This window comes from Rattus norvegicus, chromosome 1 (genome assembly GCF_036323735.1).
Source record: "Rattus norvegicus strain BN/NHsdMcwi chromosome 1, GRCr8, whole genome shotgun sequence".
NCBI classification, from domain to species: Eukaryota; Metazoa; Chordata; class Mammalia; order Rodentia; family Muridae; genus Rattus; species Rattus norvegicus.
In genome coordinates, this window is record NC_086019.1 from 148,141,835 (window position 1) to 148,168,559 (window position 26,725).

Below are 26,725 nucleotides of genomic sequence, written 5' to 3' on the forward strand. Positions count from 1 at the left end.
ATGCAGGATTTGAGGGAAGTAAAGACATGGGTAGCGGACATCCATCCCACAGTTTCAAACTTATACACCTTGGTGAGCAGCCTCCCTCCCAAGCACACTGTGTACACTGTGTTCGACTTGAAGAATGCCTTCTTCTTCTTGTATCTGGCACCCAAAAGCCAGTACCTATTTGCCTTCAAATGGCAAGACTTGGAGAGAGGCTTCAGTGAACAACTGACTTGGATGTATCTGCCTCAAGAATTCAAGAACTCATCCACAGTCTTTGACAAGGCATTATATGAGTACTGGGATGAGAATCGGTGGGTTCACCCTCAAATAACTTTACTCCAGTACATAGATGATCTCTTAATTGTGGCCACCCACCTGGAGACATGCTAGGAGGCCACACAAGACCTGCTACAAGAACTGAGACAACTGGGTTACCAATTGTCTGCTAAGAAGGCCCAATTTTGCCAACTTGAAATCACCCAACTGGGGTACATACTCAAGGATGTGAGGGTAATACATGCAGTTGGATGGCCAGAAGCAAATCCCCAGCATCCCAGTTCCATCAACCCAGAGGCAAATATGAGAATTTCTGGGACCCACTAAGTATTGTAGTTTCTGGGTGCTAGGGTTCACTGAGATAGCAAAGCCATTATATGAGGCTACCAGGGGCCAAGAAGATAAGGTGGAATGGACCTCCAAGATTCAAATGGCTTTTAAGATCCCAAGAAAAGCCTTATTGGAGGCAATGGCCCTGACCTTCCTGGACATTCACAAACCTTTCTACCTATATGTGGATGAAAGAAATGGAATAGCAGAAGGCTTGCTCACACAAACTTTGGGCCCATAGATAAGAGTAGTGGCCTATTTACCTAAAAAGCTGAATCTGGTGGCCCATCGCCTAGCTGGTCAAGGATGCTGACAAAATAACCATGGGTCAGGAATGTGTCACCACTCCCTACACTATGGAGGGGACCCTCAAGAATCTATCCAGTCAATGGCTGTCCAATGCTAGACCGATACACTTCCAGGCTCTGCTTTTGAATCCCCCTCACATAAGATATAACTCATTGTCTGCACTAAATGCAGCCACCCTGCTATTGGACCAATCCTCAGACACAACAATGATTGCTATATAAGTTTTGGCTCATGTTCCAAGTATTAGGCCAGACCTGACTGACATTCTGTGGCCAGATGCTGGGTGCATCTATCTCATGAATGGGAGCAGCTTCTGCCAGAACTGAACCAAGTATGCTGGAGTGGCCATAGTGGATTTGGACTCTGTCATCTGTGCAACTGCTTTGCTGCCAGGAACTTTAGCACAGAAAGCAGTACTAAAGGCTCTAACCTAAGGCTTTAAAACTGGTGGTGGTGGTGGTGGGGTAGCTAACATTTATACTGATAACAGATGTATCTTTGCTACAGCTTATGTGCATGGGTCCATATACCAAGAGAGGGGGACTTCTGATTGCAGAACGAAAAACCATAAAAAATAAGGATGAAATGCATGCTTTACTAGAGGCTTTATTGCTCCTTCTGCAGGTGGTGATAATTTATTGCCCCTGGCATCAAGAAGGGACATTAGAAATAGTCTAAGGAAAGTGACAAGTTGGTAAAGTTGCAAGGGAAGCAACCCAAGCTTCCACTACCCGTATCCTGGTCACTCTGTCACCTGCCTCCTCCTGCATGTCTGGCCATTCCTCAAATACACTGTTGAGGACACACAAGATCAGGTCAAATGCAAGGGACTCTGCAGAAGAAATAGATACCTGCATACTTCTGAAGGCCATGCCATCCCACCTAAGGGATTTGCTAAACAACTCATCCATTAAGTCCATCAGGCCACACACTGGGGCCACTGAAAATAAAAGGGATTTCATTGAGGGTTAAAGTACAAAATATTTTACTTGTGAGGCTTGGTTGATCAGGTAATTTTGCATTGTCCCACCTGCCAGGCTGTGGATCCCCCAGACCCAAATCAAGGAACTCCAGGAATCAGAATTAGAGGTCAACAGCCAGAGGCTGATTGGGATATAGATTTCACAGAAGTGAAGTCAGGAACATATGGATATAAATACCTGTTAGTTTTTATAGATACCTTTTCAGGATGGTTAGAAGCATGCCCTATGAAGGAGTGGCAAAGAAGATTCTGAAAGACATCATACACAGGTATGGACTACCTACCCTGCTTAAATCTAACAGTGGACCAACATTCATTTCTCAGGTAAATCAGTCTTTAGTACATGTCTTAGGGACCCATTGCAAACTGCATTGTACTTACAGACCCTAGAGTTCTGGACAGGTAGAGAGAATGAATGGAACCCTGAAGGATTCCTTAACCAAATTAACACTTAAACTGGCAGTGACTGGGTGTCTCTCCTATCTTATGTCTTATATAGGAGTAGGAAGATTTCCTATATTTTGGGTCTCATCCCCCAATTGATATCCTATATGGGAGACCCCACCCATGCTGCCTAACCTCCAATCTGATATTCTAGCGAACTTTGACCAACACAGGTTCTTGGAGTCATTGAAGGCCCTCCACAGAATCCAGAAGTAAATCCAGCCTGCCATCTGCTAGGATCATGAATCTGCCACTCCCCTTAATCTCCCCACTGCTTTGAACCAGGTGATAAAGTTTAGATTAATAGACATAACTGGAGCCATGCTGGAAAGGACCTTACACTGTAATCCTGACCACACTAATGGCTGTAAAGGTGGATGGATCTGGACGTGGGTACATCACTCCCATATTAAGAGAGAGACAACCCAGCAGTTGAGGTCAGGCAGGGGGAGACATCCACATGGTCCACCACAAGAGCTATGGAAGGCACATCCACATCCTGTCAATCCAATAAAACTTCAACTTCAGCACTGATCCTATTTGCCTGCTGCACACAGCATGCTACACTCTCCACCAATCCCGCAGTCTAAGCTAGATGCTCATAGATATCAGGGGAGTTGAAATGCTTCACCAAGTCACCAAATTAGTGCCAGATGCCACCTCGTTCCCTAATCTGGAGCTATGACCGGATGATTTCTCTGAGTTTGGAGGCTTAGAATGGCACCATTGGACCAAAATTGGCTGATTCTATGTCTGCTCAGGCCATGGCCATACCAAGGCTAGAAAGATAAGTGTGGCAGCTCCTCTGATTACTTTTGTGTGGCTTCAGGATGTGAATATGGTGGATTCCCCCCACCCCCACCCCATCACCTCAGATTTAATCACAGTAAATTGGAAAGGAGCAGGGACTAAGCTTGCCAACAACAGTAGGTGGGTTATAAGGTTTACTGAAGAAGTAAAACAGAGTGTAGGATGGAAAATAGGAAATTTACCAATGTATGGGTGGAAAAACCATAACCTTGGAGCCATATTCACTATTCAACTGAGCCAGCCTGGCTCAAGCTCCTCCTTAGGCACCAACAAGATGTTAGGCAAGTCAAACCAACCACCTTTCAAACCTCTGCCCCAACCTGTCCCCTCCTCTGCACCAGGACCCACCACCCTCTTGCTCCCTACAATGTCCAACTTTGTTGCCTGATTCAGGATCCTATTAGAATCCAATTTCCAAGTCCTTAATCCTCCTGTCCAGATTTGACTCAGGACTGTTGATTATGCTTAGATACTCAGCCCCCTTACTAGGAAGGAATAGCAGTCCCTGGGATTTAGTCACAGTGCACAGAAAATGTAGATGGCAACAATCAGAGGAAAGCTGACCCTGCAATCAACAATGGGACAAGGACTCTGTACTAAAATTAAGATACTCTCAGACTACTCCCACCTCTGCAATTGTACTGTAGCCCCTACCGTGGCAGGATACCCCAGAGGATGTTTGGTGGGCTTTACTTCCCTGATTCTAAATCTCACTCAAGATTTTTGTGTTCTGGTTCAGCTTGTCTCTTGGGTGGTTTACTACACAGCTGGCACCTCCAAACAATTAAGTAGAGTGGCCATCTCTGCTGTGTTACTGGGCCCCCTTTTTGGCATGGAGCTGGATGGAACTGCTAGTGTAGGGGCCTGAGCTGTAGTACTCCAGGATAAAAATTACAAGGCCCTACAGGTGGCTATCAATGCAGATTTATAGGAGATGGAAAAGTCCATTACAGCCCTGCAAGATTACCTTTCCTCACTGCCAGAAGTAGTTGTACAAAACAGAAATGGCCTAGATTTACTGTTCTTCCTTCAAGGGGGACTCTGCCTAACTTTAAATGAAGAATGTTGTTTCTATGTTGACTACTCAGGGGTGGTCAAATAATCTATGTTCTTAGAAAGAGATTACAGGTTAGAAAGCTAGAAAAAGAACAATCTCAGGGTTAGTATGAGTTCATCTTCAACTGGTATCCTTTGTTAACGACCCTGATTTCAGCCTCGACAGGAACTCTTCTTCTTTTGGCTTTGACTTTTGAGGCATGCATTATTAATACTTTAGTCAGATTTGTTAAGGAATGGATTTCCACTGATGATTGAAATGCCTCCATGAAACCCAGCTGTCAGGATGGCTGCACCCTGTTCAATTACAACATCCAGAAAGAGTACACCTTGCACCTAGGTCTGCATCTGCGTGATGGCATCATCAAACAGTCCCTTCGTCAGCTTGCACAGAAGTACAACTATGACAAGATGATTTACCGTAAGTGCTATGCATGCTTGCACCCCTGTGCAGTCAACTGCCATAAGAAATGAGGCCACACCAACAACCTGTGCCCCAAGAAGAAGGTCAAATAAAGCTGGGGCCATACCTGGCCTGTGATCCCTGGACCAAATAAAAGTCCCCTTCCATCGACTGGAGCAGTAAAAAAAAAATCCAGTGTATAGATATACCCCCTTTTGTTTGGACATTTTTCTGTAACTAGATTGTAGATGCTGTTGCTCTCAACACTCACATACAAGTGTGTTTGTGAACATGTTCAGTTTTGTTATATACCTAATAGTGTATATAATTTAATAAGTCACATAGCCACTTTGCATTTACAGTTTGAACAACTGTTGAAATATTTTTACAAAGTGAATCATTTTATGCTCCAATAGGTATGAGTGTTTTAGTTTCTTAACATTCTTATGATTTATCATTTTTAATAAAGTTCATTATTTGGGAATTTCACATCATGCATCTGGATTATGCTCACCTCCCTGTTCTCCCATGTCTGTCTCCCTCCCCACCCTGACTGTCCCCCCCAAAAAAGAATAAAAAACGAGTCCACTTTGTGTTGTTCATATACTCACTGGAGCATGGTCAAATTCCTAGTGATCGGCCCTTAAGGGAGAATGAGTCTTTCTCTAGAAGCCATCAGCTGAGGAGAACACTACACTGACCATCAAGGGAGCCAGCCAGCCCTCTCCATTGCCTGTACAGCTACTGTGCTATGGGCCAATGAGGGTCAGGGTCAGGTGATTTATTCTTTTTTTTTTTAAGTTGTTATAGCCATCCTACTGGGTATGAAGCAGTATATCTTTGTGGTGTTGGCTTGCATGCATTTGTCTAATGATTTATGACTCTGAGAATCCTTTCTTGTGGCTTTTGGGTACTTATGCAATTGTGTGTGTGTGTGTGTGTGTGTGTGTGTGTGTGTGTGTGTGTGTGTGTGTGTATAGAAATGTCTAGTCAAACCATTTGCCCATTTGGAAAACTTGATTATTTATTGCTTAGTTATTCTTTACATAATCTGGGTGTAGGTTCCTTATCTGATATAATTTGCAACTATTTTTTCCATTCTTTAAGTTCCTTTTGTTCTCTCAATTGTCTTTCAGCAATCATTGAAATGCTTTAAACTAAGTCCAAACTATCCATTTTTTGCATCTTGCCTGAATCAACTTTACAAATTTATGACTTTTCCTTCTAAAGGTTTTATTATTTTGCTTCCTGTACTTTAGACCTGTCATCTATTTTGATCTAAAATGTGAATACAGTGTTACAGAGAGGTCCAACTTTCCTCTTTGGCCTGTGAACACTCACTTGTCTTGACATCACTTGTTGAAGATTAGTCCTTACAGAATTATCTTGAGGGCTGGAGAAATGGATCAGTGGTTAATATCACTGGTTGCTCTTCCTGAATAAGAGAATTCAATTTCCAATATCCATATGACAATTCACATCCCTCTGTGACTCCAGTCCTTGACGATGTGATGCTTTCTTCCAGCCCCTTTGGGCACTGTATGCCAGTGGTACACATATATGCCACCCATTTCATCATTTCATCTATCTATCTATCTATCTATCTATCTATCTCTCTCTCTCTCTCTCTCTCTCTCTCTCTCTCTATCTATCTATCTATCATCTATCTATATACCTACTATATATGTATATATAAAGAATTATCTTGAATAGTCTTGCCATTAAGTTGGTTATCCAGAAATGCCAAGGAAGAACCGTTAGCTCCCAGTTTCCAGAACTGTGGGCCAATACACTTTTGTTTATTGTAAATTACCCATTATAAATTTCTATTTATTATAGACAGGTATTCTGTTATAGAAGTAAGTTGTTTAGATACTTTCCCCAGCTTATTAGATGTCTTTTTGTTCTTGTGTGCCATGACAGTTTAAAGTATTTTGTTAGCAAATCTATTGACCTTTCATTACACTGCCTATGTCTCTGAGAAAACATTTTCTTAGAAGAAGGTTGTGTTATTTTCTTTGAAACTTGTAGAGTTGGCTTTTATGCTAGATTTCTAATCCATTTGGTTTTTTTCCCTTATGAATGTTTTTTCAACACTTTATTAAAAAATGCATGCCCCTGTGATTTGAGCTGGCTTTAGATATATTTTGTGCTTTCTTTTCTAGTCCTTTGTGTAGTAAAGCATCAGTACTGCCTTGTAAGCCAGGCTTTACAGTATGATTTAATATCTAGAAGCCATAATCACCTGCGATCTTTATTTTTAGTGCCTTTTCTATTTCCAAATGCTTGAATTCCCATATGAACTCACTGTTAAGATGGGTCTACCGAACTTTCACATTGCCTTGTAAAATTTTAGAATCCAGCTTCTTATTTAAAAGGTTAAGACTTTTATAGACTGAAAATAAACTCTCAATCCATTGTGGAGTTCCTGGTCGTTCATATAAGGGGTAAATGTAGTGCTCTTCTCTGCATGTGCTACAGCGTTGTTACCATGCTCTTCCAACACAGAAGTAGCCCAGGCTCTCCACTTCCCAATTAGCTTTCTGTGAAGACCTCTTACAGGAGGACCAAGTTCTATTATTCTGCAATGACATGACTGCCGAACTCTGAGACAATAAAGATCAGGATGACTCACTTTGAATTCTAAGTTCTCCAGAGGTAAGAGAACAAACAACCTCCTCAAGCAAGGGCCCATTATTCTGTATGTGGCCCATATAGTCCACCAGCCAAGGTACCCACTCAAATGGAGGAAGGTGCTTTGCAGTTGGAGGGAATCATTTACTCTTTAACCTGTAGGAATTAGTACCTAGTGGCGGCAGGTCTTTTCCTATCTTGCTATCTCATATCTCACTCTTGCAGTCCTCAAGGGGCCAGCAACAGGGTCGCAGTAACTGGGCTGCAGCGCAGCTACCAGTGGTCAGCACTAGACAACTCAGCGCCCCCTGCTGTAGGCAGCGTGTGCTGCAAGCTAGACTGGGCAGCGTTGGTCCCTGCGAGCTCCGTTCTCCGGGAGTTGATGGACTCGCCTGAGAGGAGGGTACAGATGATGCAGCATTTGCAGCCTCCCAGGGCTGGAGGTCCTAAATTCTGAGGCGACTGTATGAGCCCCGTGTGCCTTGCATCACAGAAACTACGGCTTTGAAAGTCCAATATGCACGGTTCTCTATCTGCGCAGGCGCAGTCCCAGCGCGCACCCGGTTACTCGGGCGCGGGCGCGTCATCCAGTGGGTGGCGCGTCCTCCGGTGGTGCTCAGGTCCACAAAGAGACTCAAGTCCGGAAAGCTCAGCCATTTTTGGAACTTTTGATCCGAAGGTCGCTCTGGCCACTTGGGGGCGCACACACTCAACTCCTTTGGATTTAGTTATCCACAATGAATTGTTTATCCCATTAAGAGGAAGACTTTGTGAGTGCTTTAGATAGAGCACGGTAAATTTAGGTTACTTATTACTTAACATCTAGTAGTACCTGAGGGATGAAAAAAGATGATTTTCCCCATCTAAAGCAAGAGAAAACGAGGAAGAGGAAGCATGCAAAAACAACAGCCTTGTACCCAGAATATGTGGAAATCTAGATAGGAGGACTGGGACACTTTCTATAGGAAGATGATCAGGTGATTTACACGAGGAATTTGGGCAGGAGAAGGAAAGCAGAGTGATAGAGCCTGGAAAAGCACATCTGAATTTAATCTGGCTTCTCTGCTTTTGCACTGGTATCAGCTTTGGACAGGTAAATCCTGAACCCCTGTTTCCTTATCAAAACAATAGATAAAATTACCTTTGCAAACCTATGGTGAGAGTTAAAGAATTGTGGAAAGAGATATAGGATGTACACCCCCCCCCCCCCCCCCCGTACTGGCTTAGTTTCCAGTACTGGTTCAGGGTTATCACCCTTATAGTCTCTGAAAGGAGTAGATTGCTTTTTCTGTTTTGCTTTTGTTTGTTTTTGTTTTTGTTTTGCTAGGGATGGGAAACCAGGGCCTCAGGCATGCTGGGATAGCAGCCCTTTGGGTTTACTATGTCAGAAACATGAATGGACATGTTTATGTTTTTCTACACTGTCAGAGTTTATTATTAATATTATTATTACAATAAGTTCACAAAGTATAGAGGTTTTAATGGCAGCTACTTGGAAGATATTTCTGCTTCCTTGGTGCTTCCTTCACTTCCACTGACTGAAGTGAAGTTCTATTCCACTCTTAATAATATTAAATGTCAGTTTACATAGTATACAATGTACGTACACTAAATTTCTTTCTCTATATGTTGGTCACAGAATAATTATAAAGGGTTAAATAGGCAAGGGGTTTCAAAGAAGTTTGAGAAACCAAAGGTGGGAAGACAATGAGGGATCTGTATTGTGTTACAGAGAGGAAGCTACTGTTGTGAGTCAGGCCACTGTGGGTCATGGATTTGAGAATGATGCTTAGAGTTGTGTCTAGTTGCAGAGGTGAAAGGCTTAGAGTAGATCCAGATGAAGGAATGGGCAGATGAATGGATGGCAGGTGTGGATGGGAGAACAGGAAGATGGACAGATGATAGTTGAGTAGGCTGTGTCAACAGTAGGGACCAAGTCAAATTGAAGCCCCCTGGGACAAATGGTACTTCTCTGCTTGCTGGTACTTGGTACCCACACAGGGTTGTAAGATAACAGGTCAATGGGGCTATAAACATGAGTACATCTCTGAGTTTTTGTACAGGGTCCAGATGAGAGAATTACAGCCTTTCCTTGTTCGGCTATGTTCAATAAGTTCTTGGGCCTAGTTTTCCTGATAAGATTTTAATGTGTCCATGTGCATCTATAGTTCAATTTACCCTAAATGAATTTATAAGGTAGCTCCATATCTACTCCCAGGACAAGTCATCTGTTAGTCTGTGCTAAACATGTGGTGTCAGACAGATATGGCCAAGGTATTTGAGTCTGAATCTTATTTCTGGGAGCATGGGGCTTGGAGAAAGAACCAGACCCAACTTCTACTGAAAGTAATTTTGCCTACTGAGCTACATTCTCAGTTCAAGAATTCTGTTGTTTTTGTTTCATTTTCTGAGAAAAGGCCCAGGCTGGCCTTCTTTAATGTAGTTCAGAGTAACTTGTGCTTGTGCTTGTGAGCCTCTTGATTTAGCCTCCCAAGTACTGGAAATACAGGCATGTTCCACCTTGTAAATAAAACAAGATTTCAAAAAACTTGTATTGGACCAGTTTGTATGTTTCTCTAAAGTTCCCAGAGTCTGACAGTCTCCCAGGAGTTCTGTTTGTAAGAGACCTTACCAACAGGTAAGAGACCCTCACAAACAATAATTGCAGTAGCTGGGAACCCCAATGAGCCCAGCAAATTAAGGACCCATCACCCCACCCCACCCCCAGATTATACTTCCCTTTCAGCTTGTACCTTCTGCTGGGGCAGATTATCAGCTTTTCTGTTCCTCTGACCCAACAGTCTGAAGACTTCCCAAGAGACCTGCAGCAACCCAGGGACATAGGAGGCAGGCTCCAGACACAGATACTCAGACCAGCTAACACCAGAGATAACCAGATGGCAAGAGGCAAGCACAAAACCATAAGCAATGGAAACCAGTAGACTTTGGTATCATCAGAACCCAGTTCTCTCATCATAGCAAGCCATGGATACTCCAAAACACCTGAAAATCAGGAAGCTGACCTAAAATCCTATCTCATGAAGATAATAGGGTCCTTTAATGTGTGTGTGTGTGTGTGTGTGTGTGTGTGTGTGTGTGTGTGTATCACTGAAAGAAATACAGGACACAGGCAAACAAGTAGAAGCCCTTAAAGAGGAAACAAATAAATCCCTTAAAGAAATACAGAAATACTAAGACAGGTGAAGGGATTGAACAAAGTGGTCTAAGATCTAAAAGAGGAAGTAGAAACAATGAAGACACAAATGGAGGCAACCATTGAAATGGAAGACCTAGGAAAGAGGTAAGGAATTACAGATGTAAGCATCACCAACATATTACAAGAGATAGAAGAGAGAATCTCAGGTGTAGAATATACCTTAGAAGATATTAACACAGCTGTTAAAGAAAATTTAAAACATAACCCCCAACCCAAAACATCCAGGAAATCCAGGATACAATGAAAAGACCAAATATAACAATAATAGGAATAGAAGAGAGAGAAGATTCCCAGCTTAAAGGTCCTAAAAATGTTTTCCACAAAATCATAGAAGAAAACTTCCCCCACCTAAAGAAAGACATGGCCGTAAATGTACAAGAAGCCTATAGAACACCAAATATATTGGATGAGAAAAGAAAATCTTCTCATCACATAATAATAAAATGCACAGACCAAAGAAAGAATATTAAACACTGTAAGGGAAAAAGGTCAAATAAAATATAAAGGCAGACCTATAAGAATTACACCAGACTTCTCAACAGAGAACCAGAGAAGCTGGAAGAGCTTGGGCAGAGTTCACACAGAGCCTAATAGAACTCAAATGCCTATACAGGTTACTGTACCCAGAAAACCCCTCAACCAACATTGATGGAGAAACCAAAATATAGAGGACAAAAACCAAATTTAAACTATACCAATCCAGTCCTACAGAAGATTCTAGAAGGAAAACTCCATCACAAGGAGGGTACCTATACCAAAGAAAAAACAATCATCTCATAGCAAATCAGAAAGGAGTCACATGCACATAACGCCACCTACAACAACAAACATAACAGGAACTAAAAACAATGTCTTTAATATCTCAAATCAATGGACTCAATTCCCCAATAAAAGATAACAAATTGAATATGCAAACAGGATTCAGCATTTTGCTGCATACAAGAAACATACATCAATAACAAAGACAGACACTACCTTAGAGTAAAAGGCTAGGGAAAAGTTTTCCAAGCAAATGGTCCCCAGAAACAAGGCAGAGTTGCCATCCTAATATCCAATAAAGTAGACTTTCAACCAAAATATTCATCAAAGGAAAAATTCACCAAGAGAAAGTCTCAATTCTGAACATCTATGCCCCAAATGCAACAGCATTCACATTCATAAAAGAAGCTTAACTAAAGCTCAAAATACATATTGAACCTCACACAATAATAGTGGGAGACTTCAACACCCCATTCTTACTTAATGGACAGGTCATTGAAATAGAAACTAAACAAAGACACACATGAGAGCTCTAGAACAAAAAGAAGCAAACACCCAAGAGGAGTAGACAGCAGGGAATAGTCAAACCCAGGGCCTAAATCAACTAAATAGAAACAAATAGAACAATACAAAGAATCAACAAAGCAAACACTTGTTCTTTGAGAAGATCAACAAGATAGATAAATCCCTAGCCAAACTAATTAAAGGGCCCAGAGACAGCATCCAAATTAACCAGATCAGAAATGAAAAGGGAGATATAACATCTGAGGAAATTAAAAAAATCATCAGATCCCACTACAAAAGCCTATACTCAACAAAACTGGAAAATCCAAATGAAGTGGATGATTTTCTAGACAGATACCTTGTACCAAAGTCAAATCAAGAGCAGATCAACTATCTAAACTAGCCCATATACCCTAAGGAAATAGAAGTCATTAAAAACCTCCCAACCAAAAAAAGCTTAGGGCCAGATACCTTTAGTGCAGAAGTCTACCAGACCTTCAATGAAGAGTTAATACCAATACGCCTCAAACTATTCTATAAAATAGAAACAGAGGGAACACTACATAATTAATTCTATGAAGCCACAATTATTATAATACTGAAGACACAAAAAAGAGAACTTCAGACAAATTTCACTTATGAATATTGATGCAAATATATTCAATAAAATTCTCTCAAATGGAATCCAAGAACACATTAAAACCATCATTAACTGTGATCAAATAAATAGGTTTCATCCCAGGAATGCAAGGTTGGTTTAGTATACAAGAATCCATTACTGTAATCCACTATATAAACAAACTCAAAGAAAATAAAATCACATGATCATCTCCTTAGATGCTGAAAAAAAGCATTTGACAAAATACAACACCCCTTTGTGTTAAAAGTATTGGAGAGATCAGGAATTCAAGGCCCACACCTAAAGATAAAATAGCAATATACAGCAAACAAGCAGCCAATACCAAGTTAAATGGAGAGATAGTTGAAGCAGTCCCACTAAAATCAAGAACAAGACAAGGATGTCCACTCTCCCAGTATCTATTCAGTATAGTTCTGGAAATTCTAGCTAGAGCAATAAGAGAACAAGAGGAATTCAAGGTAATACAAATTGGCAAGTAGTCAAGGTGTCACTATTTGCAGATGACATGATAGTGCACATAAGCAACCCCAAAAATTCTACCAGAGAACTTCTACGGTTAATAAACAACTTCAGCAAATTGGCTAGATATAAAATTAATTCAAACACGTCAGTAGCCATACTTTATATAAATGATAAATGTGCTGAGAAAGAAATTAGGGAAACAACACCCTTTACACTAATCACAAATAATATAAAATATTGTGGGGTAACTCTAACCAAACAAGTGAAAGATCTGTATGACAAGAACTTCAAGTCTCTCTATAAAGAAATAAAAGATCTCAGAAAATGGAGAGATTTCTTATGACTATGGATTGGTAGAATTAACATAGTAAGAATGGTCATCCTACCAAAAGCAATCTACAAATTCAATGGCATCTCCACCAAAATTCCAACATGATTCTTCAAAACATGGAAAGAACAATTCTTGAATTCATTTGGGATAGCAAAAAACTCAGGATAGTGAAAACTATTCTTAACAATAAGAGAATTTCTAGGGGGAATCATCATCCCTGACCTCAAGCTGTATTATACTGCAATAGTGATAAAAACTGCATGGTATTGGAACAGAGACAGACAGGTGGAATATTATTGAAGATCCAGAAATAAACCCACACACCTATGGACACTTGATCTTTGGCAAAGAAGCCAAAAATGTACAGTGGAAAAAAGAAAGCATTTTCAATAAATGGTGGCGGTCTAAGTGGTAGTTGGTATGTAGACACATGAAAATACATCCATATTTGTCACCTTACACAACGCTCAAGTTCAAGCAGATCAAGGACCTCAATATGAATCCAAATACACTGCGTCTAATAGAAGACAAAGTGAGAAAGAGCCTCAAGCTCATTGCCATGTGGGGGTGGTAGTGGTTGAGGGGGTTTTAAACAGAATTCTCAATGGCTCAGGAGCTAAGGTCAAGAATTTAGGAATTGGAAGTCATGAAACTGAAAAGCTTTTGTAAGGCAAAGGCATAGTCAACAGTACAAATTGGCAACCTACAGATTGGGAAAAACATTTTCATTAACCCCACATCTGATAAAGGACTAGTATTCAAAATATATAAGAAGTCAAGAAGAAAACTCCCCAAAACCCAAACAACCCAAAAAATTGGGTATAGAGCTAAACCGAGAATTCACAACAGAGGAATCTTGATTGACTGAGAAGCAGTTAAAGAAATGTTCAAAGTCCTTAGTGATCAGGGAAATGCCAATCAAAAAACCCTGTGTAGGTTGATGTCATTATGCAGGTGAAGGCAAGTACATGATAGAATGAGGCCTGTCATTGGATAAGAAGGAAGGATGGGCATGAGAAAAGTTTTAGAGTGGTAGAGGAGGCTGGAGCGAGAAGAAAAGGCAGCTAAGAGAACATGGTGGCAGATGTTAAGATTCTTCCCTACACACATTACAATTTGTTAGGACTATTTTTAAAGGGTGGCTGTGTACAGGATTTTGTGTTGTCTAGATGGGCAAATTATAGCTTATCAATTGGGTCAGAGGATATTGTGTGATGTGTTCTTTTATGTGACAACTCAATTGAGTTAAAGGGAGTGTATGGTGGCAGAACACACTGGACCCACCATGGAATTGTGATGTGTATGTCTGGCATGGTGGAAACCAGCTAAAAGAGCTGTGAGTGAGAGTGGGAAGACCCGACAGGGCGCTGCATTGGAATGGCTCTTGGACAGTGGGTCAGAAAGTACTTGGGGGTAGCATGGAGCTGCTGAGATAAATTAGCGATAGTTCCAATGGCCCACTGGAGCTGAAACTAGGGAGAGCCTGACCACAGGGGTATGAGTGGGAACAGGTAGTGCCCCTTTTTATTGTTTTCCACAACAACCCTGAGGTTCTACCTTACACCAATCAGAATGGCTAAGATCAAAATCTCAGGTGACAGCATATGTTGGTGAGGGTGTGGAGAAAAAGGAACACTCCTCCATTGCTGGTAGAATTGCAAATTGGTAAAACCACTCTGGAAATCAATCTGAAGGTTTCTCAGAAAATTGAAAGTAAATCTACCTGAAAACCTAGCTATACTACTCTTGGGCATATACCCAAAAAATGCCTCACCATTCCACAGGGACACATGCTCCCCTATATTTGTAGTGGCCTTATTTGTAATAGCCAGAAGCTGGAAACAACACAGGTTTCCCACAAACGAAGAATAGATACAAAAAATGTGGTTCATTTACACAATGGAATACTACTCAGCTATTAAGAATGATGACATCATGAGTTTTGCAGGCAAATGGAACTAGAAAATATCCTGAGTAAGGTAACTCAGACCCAAAAGGACATGCAGATTGTGTATTCATTATTAAGTGGATATTGGCCAAAAATGTACAGAATATGCGGGATACAATCCACAGGAGATTAAGAAGCCAAATGGCCCAAGTGAGGATATGTGAATCTTACTTGGGAGAGAGAAGAAAGCAATCAGAGGGAGACAGAGGAAGGGAGGGACCTGGTTGGGAGAGGGGACAGGAAGGGCAAAGGAGGAACATGATCAGGTATTGGGGGTGGGAATGAAACCCTGAGGGCCAGCAGAAAGACTGGAAACAGGCAACCTAGGGAGGTAGTAAGTGGGGGACTCTCTAGAATGTATCAGAGACCTGGTATGTGAGAGCTGCTCAGGATTCAAATTAGATGAAATGCTCAATAGTGGGGGCGAGGGATCTCATAGAGTTCACCTCCAGTAGAAGACAGGGTATCAAGTGGAGGGGTGAGGTTGCCATTCCACAGTCATAACTCTGACTCATAATTGTCCCTGTCTAAAGGAATTTCAGGGACAAATATGGAGAAGAGACTGAGGGAAAGGGGGTTCAGTGACCGGCCCAAATTGGGATCAAGCTCCAGGTAAGGCTCCAAGGCCGGACACTATTACTGATACAATGCTTATAGACAGGAACCTAGCAGGGCTGTCCTCTGAGAGGCCCAACAAACAGCTAACAGAGTCAGATGCAGAGACTGAGGCCAGAGACTGATGTTGAATTAGGGAAAGGCTGGAAAAACTGAGGAGGATGATCCCATCAGAAGACCAGCAGTCTCAACTAACCTGGACTCTTGTGATCTCTTAGACACTAAACCTCCAGCCAAGCAGCATACACTAGCTGGTAAGAGGCCCCACACATGTACAGCAGATAACTGCTGCCTGGTGTGACCTCAGTGAAAGAAGATGCACACTGCCCTCAAGAGACTTGAGGCCCTAGGGAGTGGGGAGGTATGGTAGGGTGGGGGTAAAGGGGTAGGGACGTCCTCTTGAAAACAGAGGAGGAAGAATGGGAGGAGGAACAGTCAGAAGGTGGACTGGAAGGCAGATAACGACTGCACTGTAAAAATTAAAGATTAAATATTAATAATAACAACAATAATAAATCATATTGATAATGTCTTCCACTGTTTATATTTTTAGTTAATCTCTGCTGCCCTGAGTTTTAAGTAAAGACTTCCAAAGCAGATTGCCCCTGACCTTGGTCTTGCTTCTCATTTTCACATTGTTCTACTCTTTATTCCATAGCTTGAGTTCTATTTTCCTGGAATAGGATTCCTACCTCACTGCTTTATTTTCTTCTGAATCTTTACACGTGACTTTCTTTGTTTTGTATAAGCAAAGAGCTGGACTAAAACATACTAAGAGTACCACTGGTAGGTAATATTCTGCCTCAAATTTGCCTTCAAAGTCATATATTTTAGAGCAACAAATGTGCAATCTGAAGTTAAAATGTCTTAAAATTTTAGAACTGATTATTAAGTTGCTTAATCATTATACCTGAAAGACTCTAAGGGCCCAAACATGGTGCCAGCAGGTCTTGCTCTCGCCCGCACTCCAGTCTCACCTTAGTTAAATCACTAGACTTCCTTATTTGGCCACTTCCTCTTTCCTGAGCCTGACCACCAAGGTTCAGCTATCAACATTTCTAATTTCGCTACACTGACCAACATGTCCAATCAGAACTAACCAGCTCAACTTAGCATGACCAGCTCCCTTTTCTTCTTTAAAAACCACTCCTACAGCGCCACCTGCTGCTATTTTTGTGGGGTGCAGAGGCAGCCCACTTACCTTCCAGGGTAAATAAATCTCCTTTGGAGTGAGGGTTTGTTGTATGGTTGTGTTTTGTGCAGACTCGGAGGTCCTTTTATTTTGGTGATGTGACTAAGATTGGTCAGTAGCTCCACCCGCCTTCTGCATTTTCTGGTTCTTCTGTTGCCCCATTTCCTTATCCAACAGTGGGTGATGGGTAACATCCCCATCACTTGTTGTACCAAACATTCCGTAGGTTATTGGATTTTGATAGATCTTTGAGCATTTCTGCTCTTTTCTTTTGTTCCTGCTATTTCTTGTAGGATTGGAAAGACTTCACCCTGCCACAAACTTTATTGGTTTTGGCAGGCTTCCTTGGATGGTCTGTAGGCACATTCTGTTGAGTTTGGCATTGTTAGTGGATTTCCCTTCAAAATCTGGTGTGTGCTATTAAATGTTTCAAAATCCCGTTAATACGTTGAAAAAAAGAGTCTGGTTTCCTTTACCTCAGACACTAACACCTTTATCAAACAATTCTGATACCTAACCCAGTCTTATGACGTTACCTTTCATGACCTCTATACGCTTCTTTCCAATAACCTCCTTCCTGGGGAATGCAGACATGTATAGAAAAAGGCCTGAGACCATGCAGATCAAATATACCAAACACAGGACCCATCATGCCAGAGCTGCAGCAGCCCCTAGCATAGATCCTCATTGAGATTACAATGACTGTGATGATTATCAGGCCAGAGACTGGTTTATTACTTGTCTCCCCTCTGGCCTTAGGGGAGCAACCCTTAACCCTTAACTTTCAAAAAGTCCAAGAGATAATTAAGGCAAGCCTAAAATTCCCTCTCACTTCCACTTATGCACCACACAGTCCCTGCTTCAACTTTCATACATAGACCTGGGGACCATAGTTGACCAACAACTTTTTATGACCTACTGTTTTGCCCAGTTCTACTCAGACATAAAGGCCAAATTCAAATGACCAGACCAAGGCCTGCTTATACCCCAGGCCAAGGTTCTGGTCTTCGCTTTTAAGGTCTTCCATAATTGTGGTGCATGCAACCAGAAATATAAGCACAAACTCTTGGATCAGGGTCTCTAATGAACTCCCAGAAGCAGCCACTAGGTCCCTGCTTCAAGTGTGGCAAGGAAGGTCACTGTGCCTGCACTTGTCCAACTCCTCACAGACCTACCTGTTCTTGTTCCAAGTGTCAACAACGGGGTCACTGAGCGTCGGACTGCCCTAGGTCACAACTTCTTTGGGGTCCATCCAGCCTTCCTGAATTCTCCTTGGACCTACTGGGTCTAGCAAGAGGATTGACAGGGCCTGGGCTCATCCATTAATTTCCAGGAGCCCAGGGTCTCACTTCTTCTGTCATGTTGCTTCATCACATTCCTCCCATATACTGGGGCCACTTTCTCAGCCCTGATGGAATTCTGGGGCTCCATTCACCCCCTTTCCCTCTCCCATAGCTGGAGTATATAGACATTTTTCCAGAGTGCTCAAAATCCTCCCTTAACTTGCTATTTTAAAGGCCTTTCCTTTCCCCACTCCTTCTTCTTTATACTTTCATGCCCTATTCTTTACTAGAAAGAGATATCCTCTCTGAAATTGGAATAAATTATGCCTTCTGCCCTCATCACAGTGCCTAAGACACTTCTGTGTCCCTCATTCTCCTTTCTTTGACCTCTACTTGTACTCTCTTTCTCTTGAATCCCCAAACCTCCCCTGTCTCTTGTTTCCTTCTTTAGTCAATCCTGCCACCTGGGATACCACCTCCTCTTTCTTTGCTACACATCACAAACCCCTTTCAATTACAGTTAAAGACCCTTATGCCTACATCTCAAAACCTCAACACTTCCTAACCCCAAATGACCTCAAAGGCCTCAAACGTATCATTTTTTTTATCTTTATTAACTTGAGTATTTCTTATTTACATTTCAATTATTATTCTCCTTCCCGGTTTCCGGGCCAACATCCCCCTAACTTCTCCCCATCCCCTTCTATATGGGCTTCCCCTCCCCATCCTTCCCCCATTACCACCCTCCCCCCAACAATCACGTTCACTAGGGGTTCAGTCTTAGCAGGACCAAGGGCTTCCACTTCCGCTGGTGCTCTTACTAGGCTATTCATTGCTACCTATGAGGTTGGAGTCCAGGGTCAGTCCATATATAGTCTTTGGGTAGTGGCTTAGTCCCTGCAATCTCTGGTTGTTTGGCATTGCTGTTTATATGGGGTCTTGAGCCCCTTCAAGCTCTTCCAGTCCTTTCTCTGATTCCTTCAACGGGGGTCCCGTTCTCAGTTCAGTGGTTTACTGCTGGCATTCGCCTATGTATTTGCTGTATTCTGGCTGTGTCTCTCAGGAGAGATCTACATCCGGTTCCTGTCAGCCTGCACTTCTTTGCTTCATCCATCTTATCTAGTTTGGTGGCTGTATATGTATGGACCACATGTGGGGCAGGCTCTGAATGGGTGTTCCTTCTGCCTCTGTTCTAAACTTTGCCTCCCTATTCCCTGCCAATGGTTTTCTTGTTCCCCTTTTAAAGAAGGAGTGAGGCATTCACATTTTGGTTATCCTTCTTGAGTTTCATGTGTTCTGTGCATCTAGGGTAATTCAAGCTTTTGGGCTAATAGCAACTTATCAATGAGTGCATACCATGTGTGTTTTCCTGTGATTGGGTTACCTCACTCAGGATGATATTTTCCAGTTCCATCCATTTGCCTATGAATTTCATAAAGTCATTGTTTTTGATAGCTGAGTAGTATTCCATTGTGTAGATGTACCATATTTTCTGTATCCATTCCTCTGTGGAAGGGCATCTGGGTTCTTTCTGGCTTCTGGCTATTATAAATAAGGCTGCTATGAATATAGTGGAGCATGTGTCTTTGTTATATGTTGGGGCATATTTTGGGTATATGCCCTAGAGAGGTATAGTTGGATCCTCAGGTAGTGCAATGTCCAATTTTCTGAGGAACCTCCAGACTGATTTCCAGAATGGTTGTACCAGTCTGCAACCCCACGAACAATGGAGGAGTGTTCCTCTTTCTCCACATTCTCACCAGCATTTGCTGTCACCTGAGTTTTTGATCTCAGCCATTCTCACTGGTGTGAGGTGAAATCTCAGGGTTGTTTTGATTTGCATTTCCGTTATGACTAAAGATTTTGAACATTTTTTAGGTGTTTCTCAGCCATTCGGCATTCCTCAGCTGTGAATTCTTTGTTTAGCTCTGAATGCCATTTTTAAATACAGTTATTTGTCTCCCCGCGGTCTAACTTCTTGAGTTCTTTGTATATTTTGGATATAAGCCCTCTATGTGTTGTAGAATTGGTAAAGATCTTTTCCCAATCTGTTGGTTGCCGTTTTGTCCTAACCACAGTGTCCTTTGCCTTACAGAAGGTTTGCAGTTTTATGAGATCCCATTTGTTGATTCTTGATCTTAGAGCATTAGTGTTTTGTTCAAGAAATTTTCTTATGCCTACATCTCAAAACCTCAATACTTCCTAACCCCAAATGGCCTCAAAGGCCTCAATGTATCATTTTATTTATTTATTTATTTATTTATTGAAAATGTATTTTTAACTTATTTTTATTGGATACTTTATGTATTTACATTAAATGTTATCCACTCACCTCCCTCTCCCAATGCACACTTTCCCTCCCCACGCTTCTATGAAGATGTTTCCACTCCCACCCACCCACTCACTCCCATATCAACAACCTGGCATTCCCCTGCACTGGGGAAATGAGCCTTCACAGTACCAAAGGCTTCTCCTCCTATTGATGCCAGACAATGCCATTCTCTGCTACAGATGTGGTTGGAGGCATGAGTCACACCATGTGTACTCTTCGGTTGTGGTTTAGTCCCTGAGAGCTCTGGGGGGTTTGATTGGTTGATATTGTCTTTCTTTCTATGGAGTTGCAAACCCCTTCAGCTCCTTCAATCCTTTCTCTAACTCCTACATTAGGGTCCCCATGCTCAGTCCAATGGTTAGCTGCAAGCATCCCCATCTGTATCAGCAAGGCTCTGGTAGAGCCTCTCAGGAGACATCCACATCACGCACTTCTTGGCTTCAGCAATAGTGACTGGGTTTGGTGGCCACATATGGGATGCATCTCCAGGTGAGGCAGTCTCTGGATGATGTTTCCTTCCGTCCCTGCTCCACTCTTTGTCTCTGTATTTCCTCCCATGATTATTTTGTTCCCCCTTCAAAGAAGGACTGAAACACTCACAACTTTGTTTTCCTTCTTCTTGAGGTTCATATGGTCTGTGAATTGTTTCTTGGGTATTCTAGCTTTTGGGGCTAATATTCATTTATCAGTGAGTGCATACCATTGGTGTTCTTTTGTGATTGGTTTACCATACTCAGCATGATATTTCCTAGTTCCATCCATTTGCCTAAGAATTTCACGAAGTCACTGTTTTTAATAGTTGAGTGGTACTCCATTAAGTAAATGTACCACATTTTCTGTATCCATTCCTCTGTAGAAAGACATCTGTTTTTTCCCAACTTCTGGCTATTATAAATAAGACTATGAACATAGCGGAACATGTGTCCTTTTTATATGTTGGAGCATCTTTTGGGTGTATTTTCAAAAGTGGTTTAGCTGGGTCCTCAGGTGGTACCATGTCCAATTTTCTGAGAAATCACCAGACTGATTTCCAGAGTGGTTGTACTAGCTTGCAATGCCACAAACAATGGAGGAGTGTCCCTCTTTCTCCGCATCCTCACCAATATCTGTTGTCACCTGAGTGTTTGATCTTAGCCATTCTGACTAGTGTGAGGTGGAATCTCAGGGTTGTTTTGATTTGCATTTCCCTAATGACTAAGGATGTTGAACATTTCTTTAGATACTTCTCAACTATTTGATAGTCCTCAGCTGAGAATTCTTTGTTTAATTGTATACCCCATTTTTAATAGGGTTATTTGACTCTTTAGAGTTTAACTTCATGAGTTCATTGTATATATTGGATATTATCCCTCTATCTGACGTAGGCATGGCAAAGATCTTTTCCTAATCTGTTGGTTGCTGTTTTGTCCTAATGTCAATATCCTTTGCCTTACAGAAGCTTTGCAATTTTGAGTTCCCATTTGAAGATTCTTGATCTTAGCACATAAGCCATTGGTGTTCTGTTCAGGAAATTTTCCCCAGTACCCATGTGTCTGAGGCTCTTTCCCACGTTTTCTTCTATTACTTTGAATGTATCTGGTTTTATAGTGGAGGTCCTTGATCCACTTGGACTTGAGCTTTGTACAAGGAGATAAGAATGGGTCAATTTGCAATCTTCTACATGCTGACCTCTAGTTGAACCAGCACCATTTGTTGAAAATGCTGTCTTTTTTCCATTGGATGGTTTTAGCTCCTTTGTCAAAGATCAAGTGACCATAGATATGTGGGTTTATTTCTGAGTCTTCAATTCTATTCCATTGGTCTACCTGCCTGTCTCTGTACCAATACCACCCAGTATTTATTATGACTGCTCTGTAATACTGCTTGAGGTCAGGGATGGTGACTCCCCCAGATGTTCTTTTATTGTTGAGAATAGTTTTCACTATCCTGGGTTTTTTGTTACTCAAAATGAATTTGGAAATAGTTCTTTCTAACTCTATGAAGAGTTGCGTTAGAATTTTGATGGGGATTGCATTAAATCTGTAAATTGCTTTTGTGAAGATGGCCATATTTGCTATATTAATCCTGCCAATTCATGAGCATGGGAAACCTTTCTATCTGAAATCTTCTTTGATTTCTTTCTTTAGAGACTTGAAGTTCTTGTCTTGCAGACATTTCACGTGCTTCAGTAGAGTCACATAAAGGTATTTTATATTATTTGTGACTATTGTGAAGTGTGTCATTTTGCTAATTTCTTTCTCAGCCTGTTTATCCTTTGAGGAGTGGAAGGCTACTGATTTGTTTGAGTTAATTTTATATCCAGCCATGTTGGTGAAGTTGTTTATCAGGTTTAGGAGTTCTCTGGTAGAATTTTTGGGGCCACTTAATTATACTGTCATATTATCTGCAAATAGTGATATTTTGATTTCTTTCTTTCCAATTTGTGTCCCCCTGACCTCTCTTTGTTGTCTAATTGCTTTGGCTAGAACTTTGAGTACTATATAGAATAGGTAGGGAGAGAGTGGGCAGCCTTGTCTACTCCCTGATTTTAGTGGGATCACTTCAAGTTTCTCTCCATTTAGTGTGATGTTGGCTACTGATTTGCTGTATATTGTTTTTAGTATGTTTAGGTATAGACCTTGAATTCCTGATCTTTCCTGGACTTTTATCATAAAGGAGTATTAAACTTTGTCAAATGATTTCTCAGCATCTAATGAGATAATCACGTGGTTTTCCCTGTGATTTGTTTATATAGTGAAGTATGTTAATGGATTTCCACACATTGAACCATCCCTGCATCCCTGGAAAGAAGCCTACTTGATCATGAGGAGTGTATACTGAAAAGACTGTATATTTGCACATCTGTATTCACTGATACTTTATTCACAAGAGTCTGGAAATGAAATCAAATTAGATGCTCATTAACTATGGAACTCTTAAGGAAAATAAAGGTATGTACACACAAGGCACTATTACTCAGCTGAAAAAAATGTAATCATGAAACTTGGAGATAAATGGATAGAACTGCAAGAATTATACTAAGAGAGGCACCGAAGCTCAGAAAGACAAATGCTGGATATTCTCTCTCTCATGTGTGGATCTTAGCTTTGAATCCTTTGTGTATTTAATGTGACACAGAGGAAGAAGCCAGGAAATTAGGCACAAGACATTGAGCATGGACATATTAAGAGAGGGGATATAGTAAAATGTAGGGAAATGAAAGAAGAGAGGGGGTAATTAGGGATGGGACTGTCTAGGCATGGAGGGGCAAGGGATGGAAAATGAAGGAGAGGGGATGGCTAAACCAAAGTGAAGGATTATGAAAAGATACATGGAAACTTAAAATTTTGGAACACAAGTAAAAAGTATAACTAGAGGGGACATTAGAACTCAAGATTCATGAAAGAACCAGAATTGGGGGTGGATGCTCTGAGCTAGTTATCAATGGGGATGAGGAAGAGGGGAAAAGAAAGTAGGTGGAGGTTGTGGGTTAACTAAAGGGAGGTACATAGGAGGTTTATAGACTTCTACTAGTATTTTATATTATATATTTAAGTAAGTTTGCATTATATATTTATGTTTTAATATATATTATATATGTAATTTATAGACTAGAATTGGTTTGTAAGCTAATTAAACTATAATATAAAAAGATGTAAAACTAACTGTTTTTCCAGTTCTAATTTTATCAAGGATTTTTTGATTTCAGAGGTGGATAAGTGCAAAATACATATTCCACATGAAAGTGTAAAGTTTAATGTGAATCTTCACAGTTTCCATTTAGCATGTCAATTCTAACTGTATATAAATTCATTAAGTTTTAAGGACTTTAGGTCTGGTTAATTTAGGTGTGTGAAGTTTTTAGTTATTTGCTAAAGAAATAAGTTATAAAGTTTGTAAAAATAAAATTTAAGAAGTAGTGTGATAAGAAATGGGTGGGAGGGCAATACTGTACCCAGAAGACACATGTTATTGAAACTCTCTGTGCCTAGCACAGGAAACCTCCCCCAGAAGCATACAACACAACACCCTTTTTCTGTTGCTTTCGGTCATCCGACCATGGCTAACTGTTTAGACTCTATTGCTGAAGACACTACCAACTTTGGTTGCAGGCTATCTAAAACTAAATCTCAAATTATTATTGAAAGATATATATTATTTTGATGGTCCTCCATAGAGCTGGCTTAGTGATCATGAATTCTCTTAATATGTTTTACTGTGGACAATTGTTTTCCAAGACAATGTTGCCATAACCAGGACTTCCATTTTTATTTCTAGCAAAAGTACTTAGCATACAATCCGTCTTATGATTGCATTCAATAGTAAGTGCTCATTATAAGCTTTTCTTTAGGAATCTATAAAGCACACACATGTGATTAAGAATTGTGAAAGTTGTGATCCACTGACCATGGGAGAGAAACCTTAGTATTGTGCATTTACAAGTTTTTTAATTAGCAAATAGCTCCCACACATTGCTCTCCTAAATTCAAGAGGATTTATTACATCTTATGATCAGTTGATTTTAGAACTGTGAGGGTAATATGAGATATTGGACAGTTCACAATAGATTTTAAGTTATGTTCCAGGGGATTTGACAACCTCTTCCAGTCTACATGGGCACCCTCATCAACTTGCACAGGGTTTTCATTCAAGTAAAAAAAAAAAAACAAAGCACATTCCAGTAAGCAGTGGCACTCTCCAAGCATGGCTTACATATTGGAATTTTGAAACTTAGCACTTTTTCTCCCAAGGTACTTATAAAAGTGAACATTCATATGTTATGTGTTAAAAGTACTTTGGATTCTGTTTCAAAGGCTATTTTGGGGAGTCAAATGAAATGGTTTCATGGTTAGCTCAATTTAAGCCAAGTTCTTGAATATTTAAGAAAATATCAGACAGGGGCTAGTTAAAGCAAAAACAAAAAGTGTTAAACAAGTCATTGAATCTCTGAAAAATTATACCGATGAATCAGAAGAAACGAATTCTTTTAAGGAACAGAAATGTTGCTTTGCAGATAAAGAAGAAGAGACAGGTAATCAAAGCCTTTCCTGTTACACAGACAGTGTGACCACCAGGTTTGGAGAGTCATTCTATTTTTTAGTGAATCATTTCAATTCATACTCCAAGTGCAAGGAAAAAAAATAACTCAAAGGAAGATAAACATTATCAGAAAAAAATTAGACCTTGAAGAAGGTATAGTGGTTTGAATATATTTGTCCCACAGAAAGTGACACTATTAGGAGGTGTGACCTTGTTAGAGAAAGTGTGTCACTATGGAGGTGGGACTTTGAGGTCTCCTAATGCTCAAGCTCTGCCTAGTGGGGATGAGAGTCTCCTTGTGGCTGCCTTGGGTTCAAGATGTAGGACTCTTGGCTCCTCCAGCACCAAGTCTGCCTGCACGATGCCCATGATTCCTACCATGATGATAATAGACTGAAAATGTAAGTGAGCCCCAGTCAAATGTTTGCTTATATAAGCATTGCCTTAGTCACGGAGTCTCTTCAAAGCAATAAAACCCTTACTAAGAAGAAAAATCCAATTCCCCTGACCCTGACATACACGCCGACAGGCCAGATACAGGATCTTCTCTAGATATTGGAACAAACCTTCCAACTCTAGCTGGATACCTAAGGTTCTCCTAGTGTCTGCAAAACAAATTATTGATAACTTTCTTTATTGTCCCACTGAATGTGTACAAGCCTTAGTTGGTGGTTACATTGGTGGGCTCAAAGAGTCAGCCAGAAAGACAAGAAGAGCTTGCTAAATCTGAGCCAGCTTTGATCAAAACAAAAAGACCGAGGAGAAAAAGTGTGTGTCTCTTCCGCAGTACAACTTATTGCAAGAAAGGGTATTGATATCAGAACTGGAACCTTAGTTCAGTCTTAACGTCAAAAGACCCAAAGCTCGGTATTACTAGGGTTGAAGAACTCTTTTCATCTTCAAAATTTCCCGAATTACACACACAAGAGTGGCTTTCATGGAAAAATAATTATTTCATATTTATCATGACTGAGACAAATTAAGGATGAAATACTTCAGGCTGCAGTTAGGGAAAGTTTTACCTTTATTGGTTATGTGGTTCCAGTGAAAAGCAGAAGAATTTGAATTCTCATGATTGATGGTGGAGGAACAAGATGTGGGGTTGCTCTTCAAACTCTGCAGAAGTTGCAACCAACCCAGAAGCTGATTCATCAGCTCTTTGATTACATTTGGGGTATAAGTACAGGGTAA

At 40.9% G+C, this 26,725-nt stretch overlaps 1 pseudogene; it reads left to right on the forward strand.

Annotated features, from left to right (window-relative positions):
• Positions 1–26,725, forward strand: Pnpla8-ps1 (patatin-like phospholipase domain containing 8, pseudogene 1; annotated as a pseudogene).